The sequence below is a fragment of the Podarcis bocagei genome (assembly GCF_964188305.1).
Source record: "Podarcis bocagei genome assembly, chromosome: 3".
NCBI lineage: Eukaryota > Metazoa > Chordata > Lepidosauria > Squamata > Lacertidae > Podarcis > Podarcis bocagei.
Window position 1 is genome coordinate 30,769,010 of NC_138127.1, and position 22,492 is coordinate 30,791,501.

The window sequence follows — 22,492 nt, forward strand, 5'->3', positions numbered from 1 at the left end:
TAAATAAATAACATGAGTTTCTGTTGTTGCTATTATTAGTTCGGCGGATATCCCCGTTACAAAAATTCTTGATAGAAATACATGTGGAAAGTTGACTGGGCTCATAGAATCCTTCTGAGTGAGAAATACTCAAGTCCTCCCCCTCCCCCACCTTCTTCATATTTTTACATCAGCTTCTAGGCATAATGTTGTTTGCATTTTGCATTAGCTTCCTAAACCACTGTGAAAATGTCATGTAGAACCATATCAAATGTCTTCCAAATGTCAAGATGTACTGCATTAGAGCCATATGATTAATCCTATTGAAGTCATTGGGACCACTTGTAGGAACTTGGAGGCTTACGGTGGCAATCCTGCTCCGCTGAAATCCCCCCAGTTTTTGCTATTGACTTCAGTGGGTGAAGGATCCCACCCATGAACCCAAATTAGCTATTTGATCATTTCATTTTACCTAAATGCTTGGACGTTGATTGCATTAATTGTTCTAATAATACACCAGGCTTAAGTTAAACCTTCTGTTGTGGCTAACTGTAAATGCTGTCATGTGCAGCTGACCTGAGAAAGGAACAGGCTATTTTATGCATAGTCAGTGGGCCTGCTCAAGTATTGTAGGGAGATAAATTTTGAGGGGAGGGAATCTACCACAGATAACCAACAATTCCTCCACACATGGTTGCTGTGTATCACATATAATGCTCTTTCCCCTTCAGTGTGCATGAATGAGCTCACATGTATGCTACTGTACATACAGAACGTTAAGAAGCGGTAATACCAAAGAATGGGCAATATCTCTTTAACAATTATATGAATAACATTGTATCAGTTTGTTATCTTGTTATGATATTCAGGATAGTGAATTAGGGCATGATCCACCAAACTAAAACACTTCAAAAATCCCTGTTGATTTCAATAGAATAAAGTGTGCATTTAACATACTCCTTGAAATGTACAGTAGTTACATGAGCTTAACTTGGGGCTTAAGCTTCTCCTGCATAGAGATATCCATTCATTGTGATCTTCCTGGATTTATCCTTCCTGGGTGTGCCAGTCTGTCAAAGTCCATCTTGTGGCAACCCAGGAGAAGGCCTTTTCCATTGTGGCACCCAGCTTGCAGAATTGCCTAAGGCATGTGCCAACCTTGAAGTGCTTCTGTCAGTCACTAAAAGCTTACCTTTCACCACAAGTGTTTGCTGGTCATTGATACCTAGCTTGTTGTAATTATCATATTGGCCTGAATATAAGCCACATTTTTTTCCCCAAATCCCAACCGTGAAAAGTTAAAAGTGCAGCTTAAATTCATGACCTTACAAATATGGGCTTTTATGGGACTTCCAGTGAGGGAAGATGGCAGGAGCCATGGCAGTGTGTAACTCCCAGGACCACGAGCATAAGACACAATTTTAAGGGAGCAGCTTATATTTGGGTATTGTCTTTTTCTTTTCTTCCCCTTGAATTTTAAAGGTACGGCTTATTTGTGGGTGCGGCTTATATTCGGGCCAATATGGTATTATAGCTTGTTGTGGATGCTCATGTATCTATTGTTTCAATGTATTGATTTTCATTTTGTCTTCTATGGCTCTAAAATTGCCTTGGAAGTTTTCATGAAAGGCAGTATAGAAGTGTTATAAACAAACATACATAGCTGGATCAAGTAATTCTTTTATAAACCATTGACTGACAAATTCCTGAAATGGGTAAATGAGATCAGTTGTCAACCCATGAATGATATGGGGATATTGCATCAAATTCATTTACCTCAAACAGTTCAGAAAATGATACATTAAATCAGTATAGGGTTTAGCAACTGTACCATCTTGTACAAGCTTTAAATACTTACAGCACAGTAGTCTATAATGGCTATTAAGTTATAGTTACTGTTACTGTTACTAAGTTACTATAGTTACTAAGTTACTGTTATCGGCATCTGCAAAGGAACATTTCAGGCTGCAAGGAAAGATTCCTCCTAAAGCAGGGCTTGCAGTCAGTGCCAGATTTAAATTCAGTGCCTCCTGCAGTCCCCAGTTTCAGCAGGGATCGCCTGCATTCAGAAGCAACTAATCAGTACCTCCCAAGTGGAACCAACCCCAGAAGAGCTTGCCTTGGGTGCCATATTTAATGTTGCTAAATGCAAACGCTGCCAACCAGTGAACAATTGAGAGTACATCTGAAGGTTTCCCTTTTCAGCTGCATCTTTGCCTGATGCCATATGATTTCAGGTGTGGGGCAAGTGGGTGTGACTGGGCGGAAATGCCCACATGGGCTAATGTAGCACCCCTTTCCAGGACTAATTTAGCATGCAGGCTGGAGACTCCCCATTCCTGGTGTACAGTCTTGATATACAGGTAGCTCTTCATGGGTTTCATCACCTCCTGATCTCACTACTTCTACCATGAAGCTGATGGCCATGCATTTTATTATATCTTGATGTTCTCTGTGAAGTTTGAACTGTGCTTTGTCCTGTTATGTTTTGGTTGTTGGTATTGTATGCCTTTTTATCTTTTCATATACTGCTTAGATTTTTTGAGGGATGTTTTGGATGCCACAAATATTTCAATAAAGCAACATGCTTTAGCTATTATTGTTACTGTGGCTGTATTCCACCATTCCTAGTATAGACCATATAATACAGTATATCGTGACAGACAGAGGGAGTCCTCTCCCCATTATATCCTTACAAGAAACCTGTGGAGGCACATTCGGCTGAGTAACTCACACAGTGCCACACAGTGTTTCTTGGTCTAAAACAAAGTTAAACCCAGATCACAATAGGGTGTACTTAGCTTTCTCAAATGGGGTTTAAATGTGCTTCAGTTTGGCTGGACTGTAACCATTATTCTTACTTTCTTCTAATTATATAGTTCACTGATTCCCAGAATGTTCTTTCCCTTTCCATCCATTTAGCAATATCCCCAACATTATCTATTGAGGAACATATGCCTTTTTGCCTTTACTTTTACTTATAAAGGTTACCTCAGATTACTTCCACAATGGCAATCATATTGAATATGGTAAATAGGCTACCTTATAGTGTTCCCCCCCTTTTGCCTTCATTGCTGCATAATAAATGAGATGCATCTTTTCCACAGAAACCGCCTGCCATGCACTTGCTATGTACAGCGTTAATATTATTCATTAAAAAACTAATAGCTGACTTCTTAAAGCCTGTATTGTTCAGCACCTGGGTAGCTAGCTTCTGCTGAAAGTTATTGGATTTAGGCATAGAAGAAAGATTTGTTCCTTAGTGGCAGGTCTTCTTTTATATCTTTAGGCTTGTCACAAATTATTTGGCAATTGGTTTCACTGCTCTTACATGACAGCTCTGAGCTGTCACGTTAAGAAATGTCTTGTGTCACTGTTCCATTGGGACAGTTCAGTGAACAGCTTGAAGTTGAACTCCACTCGGTATGTTTAAAGCTTTCTTCTCTAAGTATCTAAAATGATGGTCCCCCCTTAAAAATGATGATTTAGCTCAAGAATGGAGAACCCCTGGCCCTACAGATGTTGTTGAACTCACATCAGTCCCAGGCAACATGGCTAATGGTCAGGAATTATGGGAATTCAAGCCCAATGCCAACTCAGGGCCACTGGCCTGTCATGATGTGTGAAAGTTCTAGTATAACTCCACCACTAATACACCACAGTGGTACCTCAGGTTACAAACACCTTGGGTTACAAACACTTCGGGTTACAAACTCCGCTAGCCCAGAAGTAGTACCTTGGGTTAAAAACTTTACCTCAGGATGAACACAGAAATTGCGTGGCGGCGGCAGTGGGAGGCCCCATTAGCTAAAGTGGTACCTCAGGTTAAGAACGGTTTCAGGTTAAGAACAGAGCTCCGGAACGAATTAAGTTCGTAACCAGAGGTACCACTGTAATAGCAGTATTCTGCTGCCATGTGCTTCCAGTAAGTTCCTGGTGGCTGTTTTTTTAACTACAAAACCCTGAATACTTTGGAACCGCCTCCTCCCGTATGATCCTGTTCATCTGCTGTGTTGAATATTGGAAGTTCTGCTATGCGTTCCACTATTTCAGAAGCAGAGTTGGCTGGAACCTCGGCAATTACAGCACCCAGTTTATGGAGCTCCTTAGGTCAAGAATGGTTTCAGGGTAAGAACGGACCTCCGGAATGAATTAAGTTTGTAACCAGAGGTACCACTGTATTATGGCAACAATGACATGTAGCAGAATATATCCACCACCTAATACAGCCAGTGGAGGCTCATCTGTGGGGCAAAGTGGGGCACAGTCCTCCCAAGATTCTGAACCCGCCCCAAACCTCCACAGTCATAGCCCAGTCTTTCTCTTTTCACCCAAATACAGTGGTACCTCAGGTTACAGACGCTTCAGGTCACAGACTCTGCTAACCCACAAATAGTACCTCGGCTTAAGAACTTTGCTTCAGGATGAGAACAGAAATCGCACAATGGCGGCACGGTGGCAGCAGGAGGCCCCATTAGCTAAAGTGGTGCTTCAGGTTAAGAACAGTTTCAGGTTAAGAACGGACCTCCAGAACGAATTAAGTTCTTACCCCGAGGTACCACTGTACATTATTAATACATTTACATTGACTGAGAGGCTCCCTAGATGCTTCTCCTATCTCCTCTGCTTAGCCATTCAAAATAATCACTACCATCAGGTCACGCCACCCTCATCTCCAGCAAGGTCACCCAGGGAGCATCATAGATGAGCAGGTACCTCTCCTGCAGGTCACTGCTGCATGAATAATGGAAGCCAGGTATATACACTACACAACTCTGCCAGTCCCCATGCTAATCACAACTAGACCAGAGAGGAGGGTCAGCGCAGAGGGAGCTCACAAAACCAATAACAGAAGGCCTGTAATATTTCTTCTCTAGAGTACCTCCTGTTTTTCTTTGAAGTTCCTATTTGCTGGCAGATGACAGCTGATGGATGAAGTGCCCGATATATTCCATTCTTCTTTGTCTTGTGATTTCCCAATTTGCTTAAAATACAGATCTCCCTCCTTCCCGGCCCATCAGCTTCTCTCAAGGCAAGCTCTGCTTTAAGTATGAACCTCAAGCTAACTAGAATTTCTCATGTGTGCTGACATTTTGTACCCACAGTGTCACAGACAAAAATGGTGGTGACTGCAGAAATGAAACTAGCTACTAAATGTTTACAAATCGTGTTTGTGCAGAAAACCACCTTTTCCCTCCTATGAAAAAGTCAACATGAAATCTACAGAGGCTTTTTCCACTCGAGGAAATTGTAGGCACATGTGGAATCGATAACGCATCTCCCTGCATGCATGTCTGTGGTTTGCTTTTATATATATCAGCAAAATTCTCTTCATATGCTACAATAATTTTCAATTAATCTGCTTTAAACTTTCACTTTTATGTAATCTGACATACAAATCTTGTTACATGGTTCTTTTAACGTTAGTCAGGATGTTCTACTTTATGAGATCTTGACCAAGGAATATTTATGTTGGATGGCTCTCAGCCAATAATGCACCTTTTGTTTCATAAAACTGCACTGTGAATGGTTTTAATAGGTGCCTGCATTGAACGGTGAGTGAAAAAACACCGGCTGGGTATTTTCTTCAGCCAAGTTGCTGTCTAGTTTGAGGTGAGAAATAGCACAGAGTGCGTTTTGTGGTCTCAGACCAAATTGAAATTAAAGACCTAAGAGAATGTTCCTGGTGAAGCAGTTCTGAAATGTGAGAGAGCATGTAGACCAAAAACCATGAGAAGAGTGCCGTGAAGAACAATAGTTTTGCTGATTCCGTAAGGCTAACGAAAATCCCCTATTTACGATAGGATGTAAAGAACCCATAGCTCTCATTTAAATCAACAAAGGATGCTATGCCTCATAGCCACCCAGATGGTATTTAGACTCACATGGGATTGAGCTCATAGATGGGATTCAAGGATTGTTCCCATATCTTCATCAGAACTAAACTCAAACTAAATGGGAAATCTCTAAAAAAAATGTGAAGTTTAACCTTACATTGAATCTGTGGGAATCTGTGGGCTTTATCTTCTGTTACATCCCATCAACCAAATAGTCATATTTCAAATGCTACTTCTTATTAATGATGGTCTTATTGGTGTCTTCTTCTTCTTCTAATACTACTTCTCAATGCACACCTGCACAGCTACAGATATAGGCTTTCAATAAATAATGCTTCTGTGTGTGCTGCTTCCTCGAATGGGTACAATATGTGGGCTGGACTAATTGCCCCAGTGGGGATGGTATGGGAAAGGGATAATTAGGCACAAATGTGTGTGTGGGTGGGTGAAGCAGCAAGAGAGGTGGCGACTGGCAGTGTAACACACAGTGGGAGGTGGAGGATCAACAATGGTGGTGGATATGGGAAACAGTGATTGCCAAGGAGGTAACAAACATCTCTTTTGTTGGCCTCTTCTGTAAACTGCTTTAAGGTTTTCTACAGTCAAGCTGTATATAAATTTTATGAAGCAAATCTCTCTTTCTCTCAACTCCACCCATTCTAACTCTCTCACGACCATTTCACAGCCATCATAGGAAATTGCTTTTTATGAGGAATTCAAATTCTGTACCTTGCCTGGGGTTGGTGGTCCCCTCTAGGAGGTTATAGTTGAGTGAGTACAGGGTGTGGTGAATGTGTTTTTGCATGAGGAGGTGGTGTCTGCTGCCTTGATGGAGGTTGTATTGTGACCACTCCATGTGGGGGAAGAAGGTACTAGACATCTTCAATAGTGGTGGGGTGCCATTTTGCAATGTCTTGTGAAGTTTGATATGTGAGGAAGAGTGCAACATCAGACACTCTAATTCAGTGTTTCCCAACCTTTTTTGGGCAAAGGCACACTTGTTTCATGAAAAAAATCTCGAGGCACACCACCATTACAGCCCCGTGACGTCAGCGCGCAGCGTCACGCCGGGAGGGACGCACGAAAGTGTAAGTTTCAATTTTTTCCCTCCCCCTTGCCTTCCTTCTGTGCCAACCGCCAAAAAGCCAAGAATCGCGGGACCGCCGGAGGAGGGGGGGAGGGCGAGCGGACGCAGCGGCGAGCCCCATTCCTCCCCATCTGTCCCATTCCGTGCAAGGAGCGCGAACAGGTGTGAGAAGGGGGTCAAACCTGCGGGTCGGCGCCGGGGAACCTCCAAGCTTTGGGGGTGGGGGGGGGAGGAGGCAGCAAAGCGAGGCAGGAAGGAGAGCGCGGCTTGGCTGGGTGAGCTTTGGCAGGGGCAGGGAATGAGAGCCGCGAGGCGGGCACTGCGGACGGAGGCGCTGCCCGCCGAGCTCGCAGGCAGCCAGCCAGGCAGACAGCGAGAGCCCCGCGCTGGGCGGCCTCTCCTCGCCGCCGCCGCCCCGCCTCTTGCCGCCCGACTCGCCCGCCTCCCTCCGGGGACGGCGCCCCAATCGAAAATGTGACTTATTTTAAAAAAAAAATCTTTCGAATTTTTTAATTTTTCCCACGGCACACCAGGCAACATCTCGCGGCACACTAGTGTGCCGCGGAACAGTGGTTGAAAAACACTGCTCTAATTCACATAACAAACCTCATGTGTTTCTCAAGATAATAATGTAGACAATAATGGTTGTCCAAGCTGACACTTATAAGTTACTTTATGCATCCTAACATCACAGATACGCCTTGATTCAAACTGTTGGGAGTAAAGCAGCAACACTTGCAATAAGTTACCTGAACCAGTTTGGGGGCGGGGGGCAGGGGGGGCGGGGAACCAACAGAAAGGCAACCTGTTCTTCCCTCGCTAATTTCTTCTTGTAGATTGTTTGTATCTCAGGCTTTACTTCCTCCTTCTCCTCCTCCAGTCAGTCTTTCTCTGTACATCCTGGTGTTAAAGCCATTTTGTTTAGCCTCATGACACTGTAATGACCACAAGTGAGCTAGTACTCAGAATGGCTTTGTTTTGCCAGGAATAATAAACCTTAAGTTTCTTTATTCTTTCAACCAACAGTCTTATGAGACTATTTGTTTCTGCACTCTGCTGAAATGTGTGTGTGTGTGTGTGTGTGTGTGTGTGTGTGTGTGTATGTAATAACAAACTCCATTGTGTACATGTCCTTCCAGACATATGAAATGGAATATATGTCTCCAGAGTCATAGACAGGATTGTCCAGTTCACAAAGGCACAGCATAACATTAATGAATATATTGGTTTGATGTGTCCTTCCATGCTGACTGCCACAGAAATGAGCATGTGTCATGATTGCCTGGAAAACTCATAATGAAGCTGGTATATGCATTTATGCAAAAAGCCAAAGTGGCATATAAAACAGATGCATGCAAATATCCTGGATCAAATGTAATGTGTGCAAAATGGCAAATGGGGACCTGTCTTTCAAACTGACACCACATAAAACCCCTCTCCTTTACTGCATTATGCACCTTGTGCACATAATATCTTGAAGGCCGTTGCTTTTGACAGATTCAGCATACTAATCCATCAGAGAGGAACGGCCAAGGTGATTTGGTGAGCGCCATCTGTTTGTGTAGGTCCAGGGGATATGTTTGAACATTAGGATTCCAAATTTGCTAGAACAGTGCACAATAAGCAGCAATTCTGTAAGCCACCCCAAGTTGTGAATATCAACACTACAGTTCTTAGACAGCCAAATCCCATACATTTAGTATTGGGAAGAAAAGGAAATAATATATCTCTCTGTAATGTTCATTATTTACTATAATTTCATAATCACATTTTTATTTAGTTATTCAACTTATGTCCTGCCTTTCCTCCCAAAGGAGCCCAATGTTAAAACAGTGCTTGGGGAAAATATTCTGAATTGCTCTGTAAAATTGTACATTCTATAAAGTCAAAGTTTTACAAAAGCACGGGTTGCCTCTAATCTAAGTACGTTAACTTAGGTTCCAGGCTCTAACTTAAGTCTCATTAACTTCAATGGGAACTGGCAACATGATACTAACCATGTCTACTTGGAAGTAAGTCTTACTGAATTCACATGGACTTATTCCTAGGTATGTGGGATAGGAAATGCAGTTAATTTAACCTGGATCCAACTCAATATCTTTGGATTTTGTATTGTGATGGGTGGGACCCTCTCATATAACATTTGATAATGTTAAGGGAAAAAACACAGGAAAGTGAAACATTTATATTGGGATGAAAAATTGAACCCATTAGCCACATTTAAACCTATTGATTGGAGTAAAGAGATTATGTATAAATAATATATGTATGATTTTGTTTTCTTTCAATAATCATTTGCCAGTGATGAAGATAGCAATAGACCATCCTAGGTAAAGGGACCCCTGACCATTAGGTCCAGTCGTGACTGACTCTGGGGTTGCGGCACTCATCTCACTTTGTTGGCCGGGGAAGCCAGCATACAGCTTCTGGGTCATGTGGCCAGCATGACTAAGCCGCTTCTGGTGAACCAGAGCAGTGCATGGAAACACCGTTTACCTTCCTGCCAGAGCAGTACCTATTTATCTACTTGCACTTTGACGTGCTTTCGAACTGCTAGGTTGGCAGGAGCAGGGACTGAGCAATGGGAGCTCACCCCGTCGTGGGGATTCGAACCGCTGACCTTCTGATTGGCAAGTCCTAGGCTCTGTGGTTTAACCCACAGCGCCACCCGTGTCCCAATAGACCATCCTACATAGGGGATATTCTAAAATTCAGCATTGAGTGTAATCTTAAATATACTAACCAAGGATTTATTCCTATTAAATTCACTGGGCTTTATTTCTAGTGCAGCTCTCCAGTCTTTTTCTGTAAATAGAAATGATACTTCTATTACTTCCAATAGATTCTGGGTGTGATGGGGGCATCATTCCAAATGCATCAGTGCAATTAAGTGATCAAACAGCCCAAGACTGCTGCTGTTCTAAAATATATTTCGCTTTTGTTGCACAGGAAATCTCAGCTCTTGCTGTCACTGCATTCTTTGGATTTCCACAGTCCTTTAGCTTTGAATGGCAGAAAGCCAAGGGCCTACTCTGTTACATTCTTCTAAAGCCCTCTTTGTATTTGTCATGTCATATAACATGAGAAATATCGGGCACATAATATTTTAATAATGAAGGAATTAATTCCACTGTTTGCAGCATATAAAAATGAACCTTTAAATGACATTGTTGGCCAGCAGCTTAGGCAAATGCTGCATATGTTATAGTAAAACCTTAGCTCAGATAAGGCACATTAGCACATTAATAACAATTAGCTCCTCATAGCTGTTATTCTCACAAGAATTTACAGCGACAAATAAATTTGACCTACAGTCAGGAGGAGGATGAAGGTGAAGTCCATTGGTGCTCAACTTATAATATATTTATATTTTCAGGTGTTAAGATTTTGATGGATATGACTAGTGTTTGAAACATTGCCGATTAGTAAATGAAAACAGCAAGGTAGCACCATATGCAGATAGAACCATTTAATTCAGATACATGCATATACCTCAGGATGTGATGACATTGTTTTCCAGAATCAAAGTATCAGTGTTAGCAATTTATATTACCAGCCCTAGGTTGCAGTTACTGCCTATAACTGATTAATCCACTTCAAGAAAGTGTAGACATAGAATTGTTGAGGGTTCAGTTTAGATTTCATAAAACAGTATTTTGCAGTGTTAGATAATCTTGAAGTTCACTTTTTATAAATGCCTCTAATAATACATATATAGCATCTATATATAGCTCCAAATGAAGCACATTTGATCAAAAGCCTTAACAGAAACTAAAATGGCAGGTCACTTACATGGAGAGAGGAGGCTTACTGTAATGGTCCCACCAAATTGCTTGTAGCATCAAGCGGAGAATGGTCATGGAAAAACTGCAAAGGCTACGCTTCCAAGCCCTAGAAGGGACCAGGAACATTTGTGAGCTGTATCAGGAGATAATTAAGGAATTCAGACCACTCCTGATTGCCACCTCCCAACTTAAAATTCCTGCTAGCGCTTGGAGCTGGTTTAACAGGGACTGTAGGTCCCAGAAAAAAGAACTGACCAAATTGACCCAACAAGTCCAGTTTGTTCAATCAGACGAGGCCATTACTCTCTTACAACAGAGATGACGAGAGTACAAAACTCTGATAAGGGAGGGGGAAAGGGCATACTGTGAAAATAGCTGGAAATGTCTCGGCCTTGCTCTCAACAAGGGGAACAAAACTAAGTTTTAGAGCCTAGTTCAAGGAGGCCTATCAGATAAACCTTTCTGCCTTGTACCCTTCATAACACCTGAAACATGGGTGACCCACTTTAGTGACATCAATGGCAGTGAAATGAACTTAATCCTTTTCAGGTCAGAAAACTCTTCAAACCACTCTGGCTGGCCACCTGTTTCCACTACAGAGATTGGAGAACCGATTATGTCGCTGCATCCTGGGAAAGCACTGGGTGAAAATATGATCCCTCCTGAGATATTCTCTTCAGACGTAAATTGGTGGGCCCCAATTTTGGCCGAACTATTTACTCACATAAACATGACTGGAGATATCCCCTTGAGGTGGCGCAGCAGCATAGTCATGGGAACGCCCCTCCAAAAGGAGACAGATCAGATCCCCATAACTGTAGACCCATTAGTCTCCTAGATGTGGCTTCCAAATTATACTCACGGTATCTACTAAATAAAATTCTGGAATGGGACAAGTCTTCATCCATGAAGAACAAGCAGGATTTAAAAAGGGCAGGTGCACCATAGGCCAAGTTTTTGTTTTGTACCACGTAATCTGTAAATTCACCAAAAGCCCACATAAGACACTCTATGTTGCCTTCATTGACTTCTCCTCAGCCTTTGATTTAATAGACAGGGAACAGCTATGGAACAAACTGGCCCATTCAAATATCAATAAAAGACTTCTCTGGCTCTTCCAACAACTACCTTGAGGGAACCTCATGCAAGTGAGACTGGGCCTTCAAGGCACCCTCTCACAAGCAATTCTAATTAACAGAGACGTCAAGCAAGGCTGTATACTGGCATTCTTCCCATTTAATTACTATATAAATAATCTCATTCCTGAGATGGCATCCCCATCCTTCTTTGTCCCCACCCTTGGGAATCGTAAAGTGCCAATTTTGCTCTACACCAATGACTAAGCTTTGTTATCCCAGAATAAAAGCGGACTTAGAAGGATGATGGTTAAATTTGGACAGCTGTGTAAAAAAGAGCATCCAAAAATTAACTACGATAAAACCAAGTTCACTCTTATTTGGCAAGAAGATTACCAAGTCCAGGTAGACGCTAGATGGTCACACCCTTATCAAGTACCCAGATTTAAATATCTAGGATTACTTATCAATGGGAGGTCTTCATGGAAATCCCATCTGGAAGCAATTAAGCTAATATTTGGCCATTCTACTGGGCAGCTATATAGGTTCTTCCATTCAAAGGGTAGACAGTTAACCAACCCAGCTATCAAGATCTTTGTCTCTAAAATCATCGCTCAAAAGCTGTATGGGGCTGAGATAGGGGAAATTGGTGTCAAATCTGAAATGGAAGTCCTACAAAATAAATTTATGAGGCAGATTTGGGGGCTTCCCTGTGAGACACCAGCAGCCCACCTCACAGCCTAGTTGGGCCTTCCCTCGCTATTAGCCAGAATTGATCTAGTCTACCTGAGATACTGGCACAGGCTAAACGCCTTGGAAGATCATACTCTTACTAAGCTCTGCTGGTTAGAGCAACTAAGGACATGGAGCTGGGCACAAAAGTGCCAAGATAAGTTTAGGTCTTATAATCTCCAAATGGAGAACTACTTATCCCTTAGTCCATGTGACCTCAGAAATTGGATTTTTCATCAGGATGCCAACCAAGACAGTGTATCCGTCACTGCTGCCTGCTCCTCTACTTGGTACCCCCAAATTAAGACCAAGGATCACTCAAGGCCCCATTACCTTGAGACTCTAACCTTTTCATAACTATGCGGGGACTTTGTAGAGCTAAGATTTCAACAGATGCCCTCAGCATATTTAGAGAGGAGTTCTTAATTGGCTTCCAGGTCAATTCGCACAGGAAGTGACAGTTGAATTCCTAGCAGATAAATATCTATATATGACACATCAAATTTTGCACTGGCAGCCAAGAAGCTCCATTCCAGCTATGTGAATGCACTCCAATTTTAAGTCTTAATGTTGTAAATTTATTTTATATTGTAAACTGCTACAGGTTACGTGTATGGTTTTTGATGGAAGTTTCCTTTTATTCTCTGTCATCCATTGGAAAGGCCTTTGGGCTATATACAATAAATATTGATTGATTGACTTGAATCTATATATAGCTTAAGGTAAGCAATAGTACTACTTAAACATTTCTTGTTCCAAAGTCTAGATCTTAAGAATTCCATTGTTCAAAGTAAGAGAGCATTCCAAGTTTCTTGCCCTTGCTATCTCTTGTAAGATGCTGCAAGCATAGGCTTAGGCAAGTGAGCTTCGTATCGTAGGAAATTGGTAGTTCAAACTTTAGAGCATATTTATAAAGTTTCTCAGAATCTTATGAGAAAATAATAGCTCACTGTCTCATAAATTAGGCTCACAATCCACTCTAAGCTATTTTATCATTTATAAACATTCTCAGAACTTTAACATCAATACATCAAGTTTTACAACTATCCTTATCGTGACATTCAGCTTATCATGATTACACATTCCTTAACCTAAAATTTATTGACCATTAATTGATAAACAAAACCTTTAACTACAGTTATGTCCTTGAATGAAAGATTGAACTTTCCCCAAACTTCAGATAAACCTTTAACCTCAAACATTAGTTTTATGATTTAATGTTCTTTCTATTTAATAAAAATGAAACATTCTGCCTTGTGAATGATGCTAATATTAGTTACTAAAATTCATTATGATCTTGCTTTGAATCTGTGTCCTTTCTTAACACAATGATTGCTTTTATTTATGTAGCTCTGCAAATTCTTATAAATTTGTCACAAACCATTTCCATTGGTTATGACTTGTTTCCATTAAAACAGAATGCATTGTGTTCCTATGGAGATGAATTACTATTATTATCAGTAGCCACTGTTGGCAATTCCAGGAGAACTAAAGCTGGCTATACTGTGATATCTGCTATGACAGACTGGGAAAAGGTGGTGCTCTGTTTTTGAAGGGTTATACTGATATGAGTATTATGCATCAGAGCACACAATGCATTTCAGTTAATAGTAGAATCAACAAACTGTATTCTGGGTTATTATGCAAAGGAGACACTCTATTACTGTGTCATAGTAGTAAAGAATAAGTGGACAACTTCTGTATTCTCATAGGCTGTCTTATTCTGCCCTTCTGGAACAGAGAAACACCAAATGACTGAGAAAATTGTTCCACCTTACAGGTGACTGCTAGGTTATCCCTGGTCTAAAGCAATAGTGCCACTCCCATGATCTCTGTTTTTACCAGTGTTTTAAGGTTCCAAGCACTCACAGCAGGATGAAAGTCTCATTGAACTCAGTGAGACTTTTGGATTTGCTGCATGAGTAAAATAGAAAGAGATTAAAGAAGTACTTAGGTTTTGAGACAGCTGGAAATAAAGATAACAACTCATTCATGTTGATAGATTAATATTTTGATCTCATCCCACCACTTTAGCAAGGATCCTGATGCTTCCTAGCCCTAGAGATGGGGGAGAAAATTGTTTGAGTTTCCATTTAAAGGCCGGCTTACCCAATTCCCTGAATTTTGCAGTGCTGATCTCCAGCCAAGCAATGTGTACAGAAACATATATATCCTGGGATAAAGTGCACATAGAAATGCAAATATTATCGAAAATAACATACCAAAATTGTTTTGTTAAGCAAAATTGCTTTGTAAAAAAAAAAAAAAAGTGTGCTAGGCAAAAATGCATATAACAATGTACAGTGGTACCTCGGGTTACATACGCTTCAGGTTACAGACTCCGCTAACCCAGACATAATGCTTCAGGTTAAGAACTTTGCTTCAGGATGAGTACAGAAATCGTGCTCCGGTGGTGCAGCAGCAGCAGCAGGAGGCCCCATTAGCTAAAGTGGTGCTTCAGGTTAAGAACAGTTTCATGTTAAGTGCAGACCTCCGGAACGAATTAAGTACTTAACCCGAGGTACCACTGTATACATTAGGTAGAATCCCTACTAAAATGCTGATGAATTTTCCTGAGAACTTTCTTGTTTAATTGCAAACTGATACGGAGAACCAAATTTATGATTGGAAAAATGAGAAACCGAGAGAAACCAAAAGTGTCAGATTTGCCCTTCCCTCTTTCCCCTCTCTCCCAGAAAGCGATTCCATCTTCACAAGATGTAAATACAACATTCACAGATGGCCATCATCTCTGTCCTTCAATAGAGTGTGTATAAATGAGCTAATGCAGCACTTGCTTTACTCTGTCTTAGTGCATAGGATCTGTTTTTGGACTGTCACTATACTGACAGACAAGGAAGAAGGACAAAAAAAGGAAATCAATAAATAATGGCTGCATCATATTGATTTAAGAGTTGCTTAACACCATCAGGAAGGAGTGGTGGGAGTTGGTCCCTTTTTCAATACCAGGCTGACAAGAGAATTCTCTGGCATGGTTGCTTTATCAAGTGTCACCATCTGTATTTCAACCTTTTTTTGTGGAGCTCTATATTGTTTTTAGGCAAAGCACTAAATTCTAAAAATTACCCTTTGGCAGTCTTTCTGGAGATAGCATCCTTGCAACTTATACCGCCTCCTTTGAAATGATTCTGGATCTATAGTGTGCATTAGTCTACTGGTGCTTCCAGACTGTTGCTATTTTCATGTAGGAGTAAATCACATGCTGGCAAATTTAAGTCCCAGAATTATAGGTGATTGGGAGTTCTTGTGCAACAAACCCACTTCTCCACCCCCCCCCAAAAGATCACAACTTTTTGCGATAAGGAAAAGAATGGAAAAATATGCTGGAAAGTGTGGAATGACACTTGCTATGATGCAACATCAATTAACCCACAAACAACTCAGAATGAATGCTCTTTAAACAGCTAACATCATCTAATATCCCCAGAAGAAAATGGAATGAATACTCAATAAATGAGTTTTCTGGAAGCACCATGTGAATCACAATCCTTATCTACTCCCCACCTCCCTCAGGACCCTTTTGAATGCAACTCAGATGCGGTACTGCACCAGTGCACCAGTGCTCATGTTCTATGGAAACAAGGCTTCATCCAGCCGATAATTTCCTGTCTCTTTCTGTTGGGGTTGCATACAGTTTTTAACGTATTCCATTTATGCCTTGGGCAGAGGAGTTCAGCCTTGGAGCATGCTGTGACTCTTCTGGTTTCGCAGCCCTATAGAGATGGGGGGAGGTAATGGATGGGTCTGAAGCTCCAACAGAAAAGGAAATGCGTTCCTCTTCAAAGTCTACTCTATTAAAACAACTATGTACACTTACTTGGGACTAAGCACACAGAATGCATTAACTACTTCTGAGTTCATGTAGGATATGCAGTTCTGTTGAATGACAGCACTATATAAGTGGCATGGATAGAGTTCTCAAAAAGAGAAAAGGTAACCAAATTTCAATGCTCCTATTGAATAATCACTTATGATCTGAAGCACAGAAGGATAGAAAATTTATTTAATAGTCCACCTTTCCTTCAAGAAGTTCAAGTTGGTTCTCCCCTTCATTAGTTGATCCTCACAACAGCCCTGTGAGGTAGGTTAGGCTGGGAGACAGTAACTGGGCCAAGGTCATCCCAGTGAGCTCCATAGCCGAGTGGGGATTTGAACCCTGGTCTTCCATGTCCTAGTGCAGCACTCTAACCACTACACCATGCTGGCTTTCTCTTACTCTTCTGAAACAATGTCCCTGATTCCCTAGCTTCTTGCTTTCCCAACCATTTCATGAAATTTGGCTACTCCACCAACTCAAAGGGAAATCCTGGGGCTACAGCTCACTAGCCTTCACAGGTGGGTTATCCTGCCTGCATGACTTTGGGTCTACTGAGCCTCTTGAAACTCTCATGTCCAGAAAAGTGAGGAGAGGATGAGGTGGTGGTAAGGTCAGTGTGGTGCAAACACACCTGTAGAGACAATTCAGTGTTTCCATTTGTGCATCTGCATTTTGCTGGATTCATCTATCCACATTCCCATGTGTTGCAGCAATGCAGGCTCTCTGCTTCTGCAAATACTCTTCCCACTTCCCACTCAGAGGGTAAGCCTTTCGGAACTAGCCCTGAATTCACTCTCATAGCACAAAGTACCTGATTCATAGCTGGTTGTATCACTTCCTGTGAGGTGGAGAGTTACCCCATCTGAGAATGCTCACTTAAATAAAAGAAACACAGTCAAATATAAATGAATCCTAAACTGTGGATTGGCTTGAAATTTCAAGTAGCTTTATTGACTTACCTGTTTAGTAATCAGAAATGATCGTGATGCTGAGTAGACAGTGTTAGATACCCCCTCCAGCCTCACTTCTGATTAGCACGCTATAGGAGATGCTCAGTTGTTTTTAAAACATGATTTACTCTTCCCATTAGAGTACTGCTTGGAAATTATTTTTCTTCCCCAGTACATGAAATCATATGCATGTTGGTATATCTAAGAACTACATATGCAATATGGCTATCTCTGCAAAAGCAGAACAAGCATTGTGTCACATATTGGGTGATACTTTTGCTTGTAATGGGTTGCTTAATTTAAAACAATAAGATGCACTACATACACATTTCAAATTCAGATGCCACCCATAGCCAATTGTATCATTTTTTCTCCGTAGGTAAAATATACGACCCAAACTTCTTGATAATAAGTTTAACCTCTTTGTAATTGAAAAGTGATTCAAAATGTCTCCCTCCCATGTTTTCTATTAGCTTCTGTTTAACATATAACATATCAAATACCCTGTTTTTTCCATCACTCTCTAGGTCTCTGCTCCTTTTGGTTTCAGCAGAACAGCTCATACATAAACATATTCACATCCTAGATTGGTAGTGACAGTTTATTTCTACTATCCTGATGGATTGTACAGGATATCTACAGCTTTCTTCACTAACTAGACAACCAAGCGTGGACTGCAAAATTAATCTTGAAATGGCAAGATACCTTAGCAGGCAGAATCACTTCCACACATGTTCACTTGCTTCAACGAGATAGCTTTTCTTTACAGATTCTTCTGTATCAAGCAATTTTAACAGAATAGACTGAATACACTGCAACTTGCTTTGGGATTTTTCAGGCACCTGGCAGGCAAGCAGGCAGGGTTGATCTGTAGCTCTACTTCCATTTGGGGGTCTACTTTCATTTGGGGATTTGGGGATAAAGGTATGTAGGTAGAAGTTTGGCATCAATCTTGAAGGGTTGTGTGTCAAGTAAATCTGTTTTATTAAAGAGGTTGTGCTGGGCAAAATCCCCCAAAACAAAGTTTTAAAAAGAGGGAATTGTTTTACATATAAAATGGCTTTTGATTGTTTTTACATTTGACTCTTTGTGTGGTGGTCTTTTCTTCTTCAGTTGTACATGTTGTTGTTGTAACTATTGTGGAGGGTGGGGTGATTTTAAAAAAATATCAATCCTATTGTCAGACTGGAAATATCCCCTTATTCACCCAGTTTAGAATATTCCACCATTCTTCAGCAGAGTTTCTTTTCTTTCAGCAAAGTGGCTCACGTATATGTCAAACAAAGCTTTAATAATAAAGAAAACTGTAATGTAACACAATAACATACAGTAATGTCTGAGAGAAACTAAAACAACATGAGGCAAGAATGACAGTTAGTCTCTCTAACTTAACTGAACACCTGAAGGGAGGCGCTGATTCCGGAGCATAACACAAAAGCCCCGCCCACCAGATGCCAGACATCCAACTCATCAAATTAGCCCCCAGTGTTTTTCTTATAGTAACTCACACGGGCAGGTAAGAAACCTAAGAAATAAATACATGTACAGTGGTATCTCGGGTTAATAACTTAATTCGTTCTGGAGGTCCGTTCTTAACCTGAAACTGTACTTAACCTGAGGTACCACTTTAGCTAATGGGGTCTCCTGCTGCTGCCGCACTGCTGCCAAGTGATTTCTGTTCTCATCCTGAAGTAAAGTCCTTAACCCGAGGTACTATTTCTGGGTTAGTGGAGTCTGTAACCTGAAGCGTCTGTAACCCGAAGTACCACTGTATAAAAGAAGTTGTGGTATTAACAAGGTCTCTGGTTAGATCCCAGTCCATTGTTTTCAAAGGGATGGCTGGTTCAAATGTACATAGAATCATGTTCATCATTAGATTTTACCACATTTGATTAATTAAGGCTGCAGTCCTAACACCAATTACCTGGAAGACAGCAGCACTGAATTCTGAGTAGACATGGTTAAGGATTGTTAATTGCTATTAGCTAAACAGGTAAACCCTTTTCGTTGAACTGATATGAAAGTCTCATCTTTGGGATGTAATTACACATTCACACATTGCAGTTACCACTGGATACTAAAGTGATGGACATGTATGTATGAACTAAACCCTTGATGACTGGAAGCCAGTATGTGCAACTGACTCTTTTGGACAACTGTATCATAGGATACAAATGTTCTGTTTGTCCCATTGTGTGTGTGATGGTTCATTCTCATATGCATGTCACCGCTGAATGCTGCAGTGGTTAAGTGATGAATGTACATATCTACACCAGGTCTTAATTGGTACCGTGTGTGCTAGTGTGTGGCCCTCGGTGCCCAATGATATCATCAGCCTGTGTGTCAGCTGCTAGTCATTCTGAATGTGCATAGACTGAATTGTGCAACACTTGCTGTCTTCCAGCTTCTTCTGCCACCATGCAGTATCCTATTGCTCTCCCTTCTTGGTCCTTTCCTCCTGTGAAGTGGCCAGGTAATTTGCTCAGGACCACCAAACAAATTGCCACGCTTTCAAATAACTGCAATTTCAGATGAAGAGACAGGTGGGCCTGCAGATCTTGTTCTGTTTTTGAAATGTATAGTATTACAATCCAGGAGAGTTTAGACACACATTTCATATAATCATATTTCTTTAATATCCATTGAAAACTTAGGCATAAGTATGCCACAGTTAATTAAATGACCTAACTGATGATTAAATACTCTCCTGGTTTGACATGAGTAACTGTACTGTGCAATGTGGTTCTATATTAGCAGAAACTACCAGATGACAGTTCTGCTGGAAAAGAATGAATGTTGAAGTTTGCCTGCAGGAAAGGCAGCTGCATGTCAACTGCTCTCTGAATCAGAATAAAAAGTTCTCAGATGATTTCATTCCATCTGACTTTTTCATTCTCCTACAGTAATGGAGACTTCATTGATGGCAAGTCCAGTACCATTTACCACAAGTAGATGTCAAGCTAGGTGTTGGAATACATTAGCAGCATAACTGCTTATGACTTCTGAAGCCTTATATAGCCTAGACACAGCATATCTGAGGGTAGGCCTCTCCTAGTATGAACCCTCTCATCATCTAAGATCTCATGGATAAGCCATGTTCCACGTTTCCTTCAAAAATACATTTGGCTGACGCTCAGAGTAAGACCTAGATGCTTCTATTGTTATAGAATGTTCCATCTAAGCCTTTTGCTGCCTGCTTTAGAAAAGGACATAAACCAGAATTATTTCTCTTAATTATATTTTCAGTCAGAAAGTGGCACTATATTTTTAGTACATGAAATGACTCACATTTTATTATTCTGTTCTTCACAATCATGAGATGTATGCTACTCAGAGACCCATTTTACATGTGGTAACTAAGATCAGGATGGAAAAACTTTCCCAAGGCTACCAATGAACGCCAATTATCTTGATCAGACTACCATAACTCAAGATAGGACCTGCATGCCATTTATTTTAAAAACTTGCACCCCTCCTAATTTTTGAGGAACTCAAGGTGGCTTCTCATTTTTCCTGAAAGTCCCTGTAACGTGTAATACTGATCTTCAAGTGGGCCCATATGCAATGCCCATCCAGAAAGGCTGTGTATGTGCGAAGAGTATAATCAGGCCTAGGCTATGCATACACATTACGTTTATCAGATGGAAGTCAGGCCAGCAGCTGGGTAGACAGGAGCAATCCTGCATTCTTACTACATGTTGACTATAGCCACAATGTTGCCCAATGCATGAGCAGGAAATTGCAGGTTGTAAATTGAGCTAAACTCAAAAGAAAAACAACAAAGAAGGAATGGGAGTAAGTATATTGAATTCTACTGGAGGAATAAATACTAGAAGCTGCTCTAAGTGCAAAACTTCAACTCTATGTATTCCTTGATGATAAACAGTAATTGTACATAGGTGGAGGGTAAGATACTTCTTTTCAAAAGTAACATGAAATTGGGAACTGGATGATTAACAAAATGTTAATTGCCAAATGCGCTATGTAATTGAAAATGTGATAACTGCCATATAATTCCAGACATTAATGCATTAGTGTGGTGTCCCAATTATGAAAAGCCCAGTGCCTGCAGCTACACTAGGTTGGCAGAACACACAGTACAGAATTTGTCACCAGGCACTTGTAAGTATCCCCCTTCACTTTAGCCTTTAATGGTATCAAATAGTTATTTTTGTCACTGTTCATCGGCTCGCAGCATCAAAGCTAGGAATGTGCATGCCTCCCATCTGCCCTGTGGCCCATGGATTCAGCAGATCTTCCCTGTGCTACTCCAAATCCACCCCAAAACAATTTGGTGGTTGGTTTAAGTGTTTTTAAAGGGAGTTTTAAACACTAACATAAAGTGTTTGATTAGGACCTGGTTTATAAGGGTTCAAATCTCCACTCAGCCATGAAGCTCACTGGGTGACCTTTGGCCAGTCTCTGTCTGTCAGCCTAACCTACCTCACAGATTGTTGTGAGGATTAAATAGATTATAAACAGATAGATTTATAGAATTGCAGAGTTGGAAGGGAATTGCATGCCACCTTGAGCTCATTACAGAAAAAGGTGGGTTGCGTGCTGAGGTCCCCCAAAACCCCTACCCCAATAACTCAGACATCACACGTAATTTTTTTTTAAGGTTTTTGGCATAATTTTGGCCACAACTTTATTTTTATACAAATTGAGAGTGGTTGCTTAGGCATTGGTTATGACTACCTGTCCCCCCCCGCCTTGGGGGGACAGCACTGACTCCGTAGCCAGTCCCGGAGGAAACATGGTCAGAGTCAGCTGGAGCTGCGTCACAGACTCTCACTGCTCCGCGCATGTTCCTTGAAGCTTACGCGGCCCGCACCCTGCCGTCAGGGTTTGGACGAGGGGGATGGTAAGCTTCAGAATTCCTTTAACGGAATACCCGTCTGCAGCAGCATTGGAGGGGCAGGCACAGCCAATCCATACCCCTCCACCAACCAATTTTAACCAATGCCTAACCGCCAACCTTACAAGTTGTGACGATTTGCTAAGCAGTAGGCAAAACCCAAAAGGCACGCACTAATCAGCCAATTGGACAAATTCCTACTGGGCCCCCGCACCAAGGCGAACGACCCCATGACAGGCAGAGCAAGGTCAAAGCGCAAGCCCAAGCAAGTGAGGGCGGGCGGGAGATCCGATGTCCACAGCGAAAGAGAAAGAGAAAGCTGTGGACCCTGCTTATATAAGGGGTCTGAC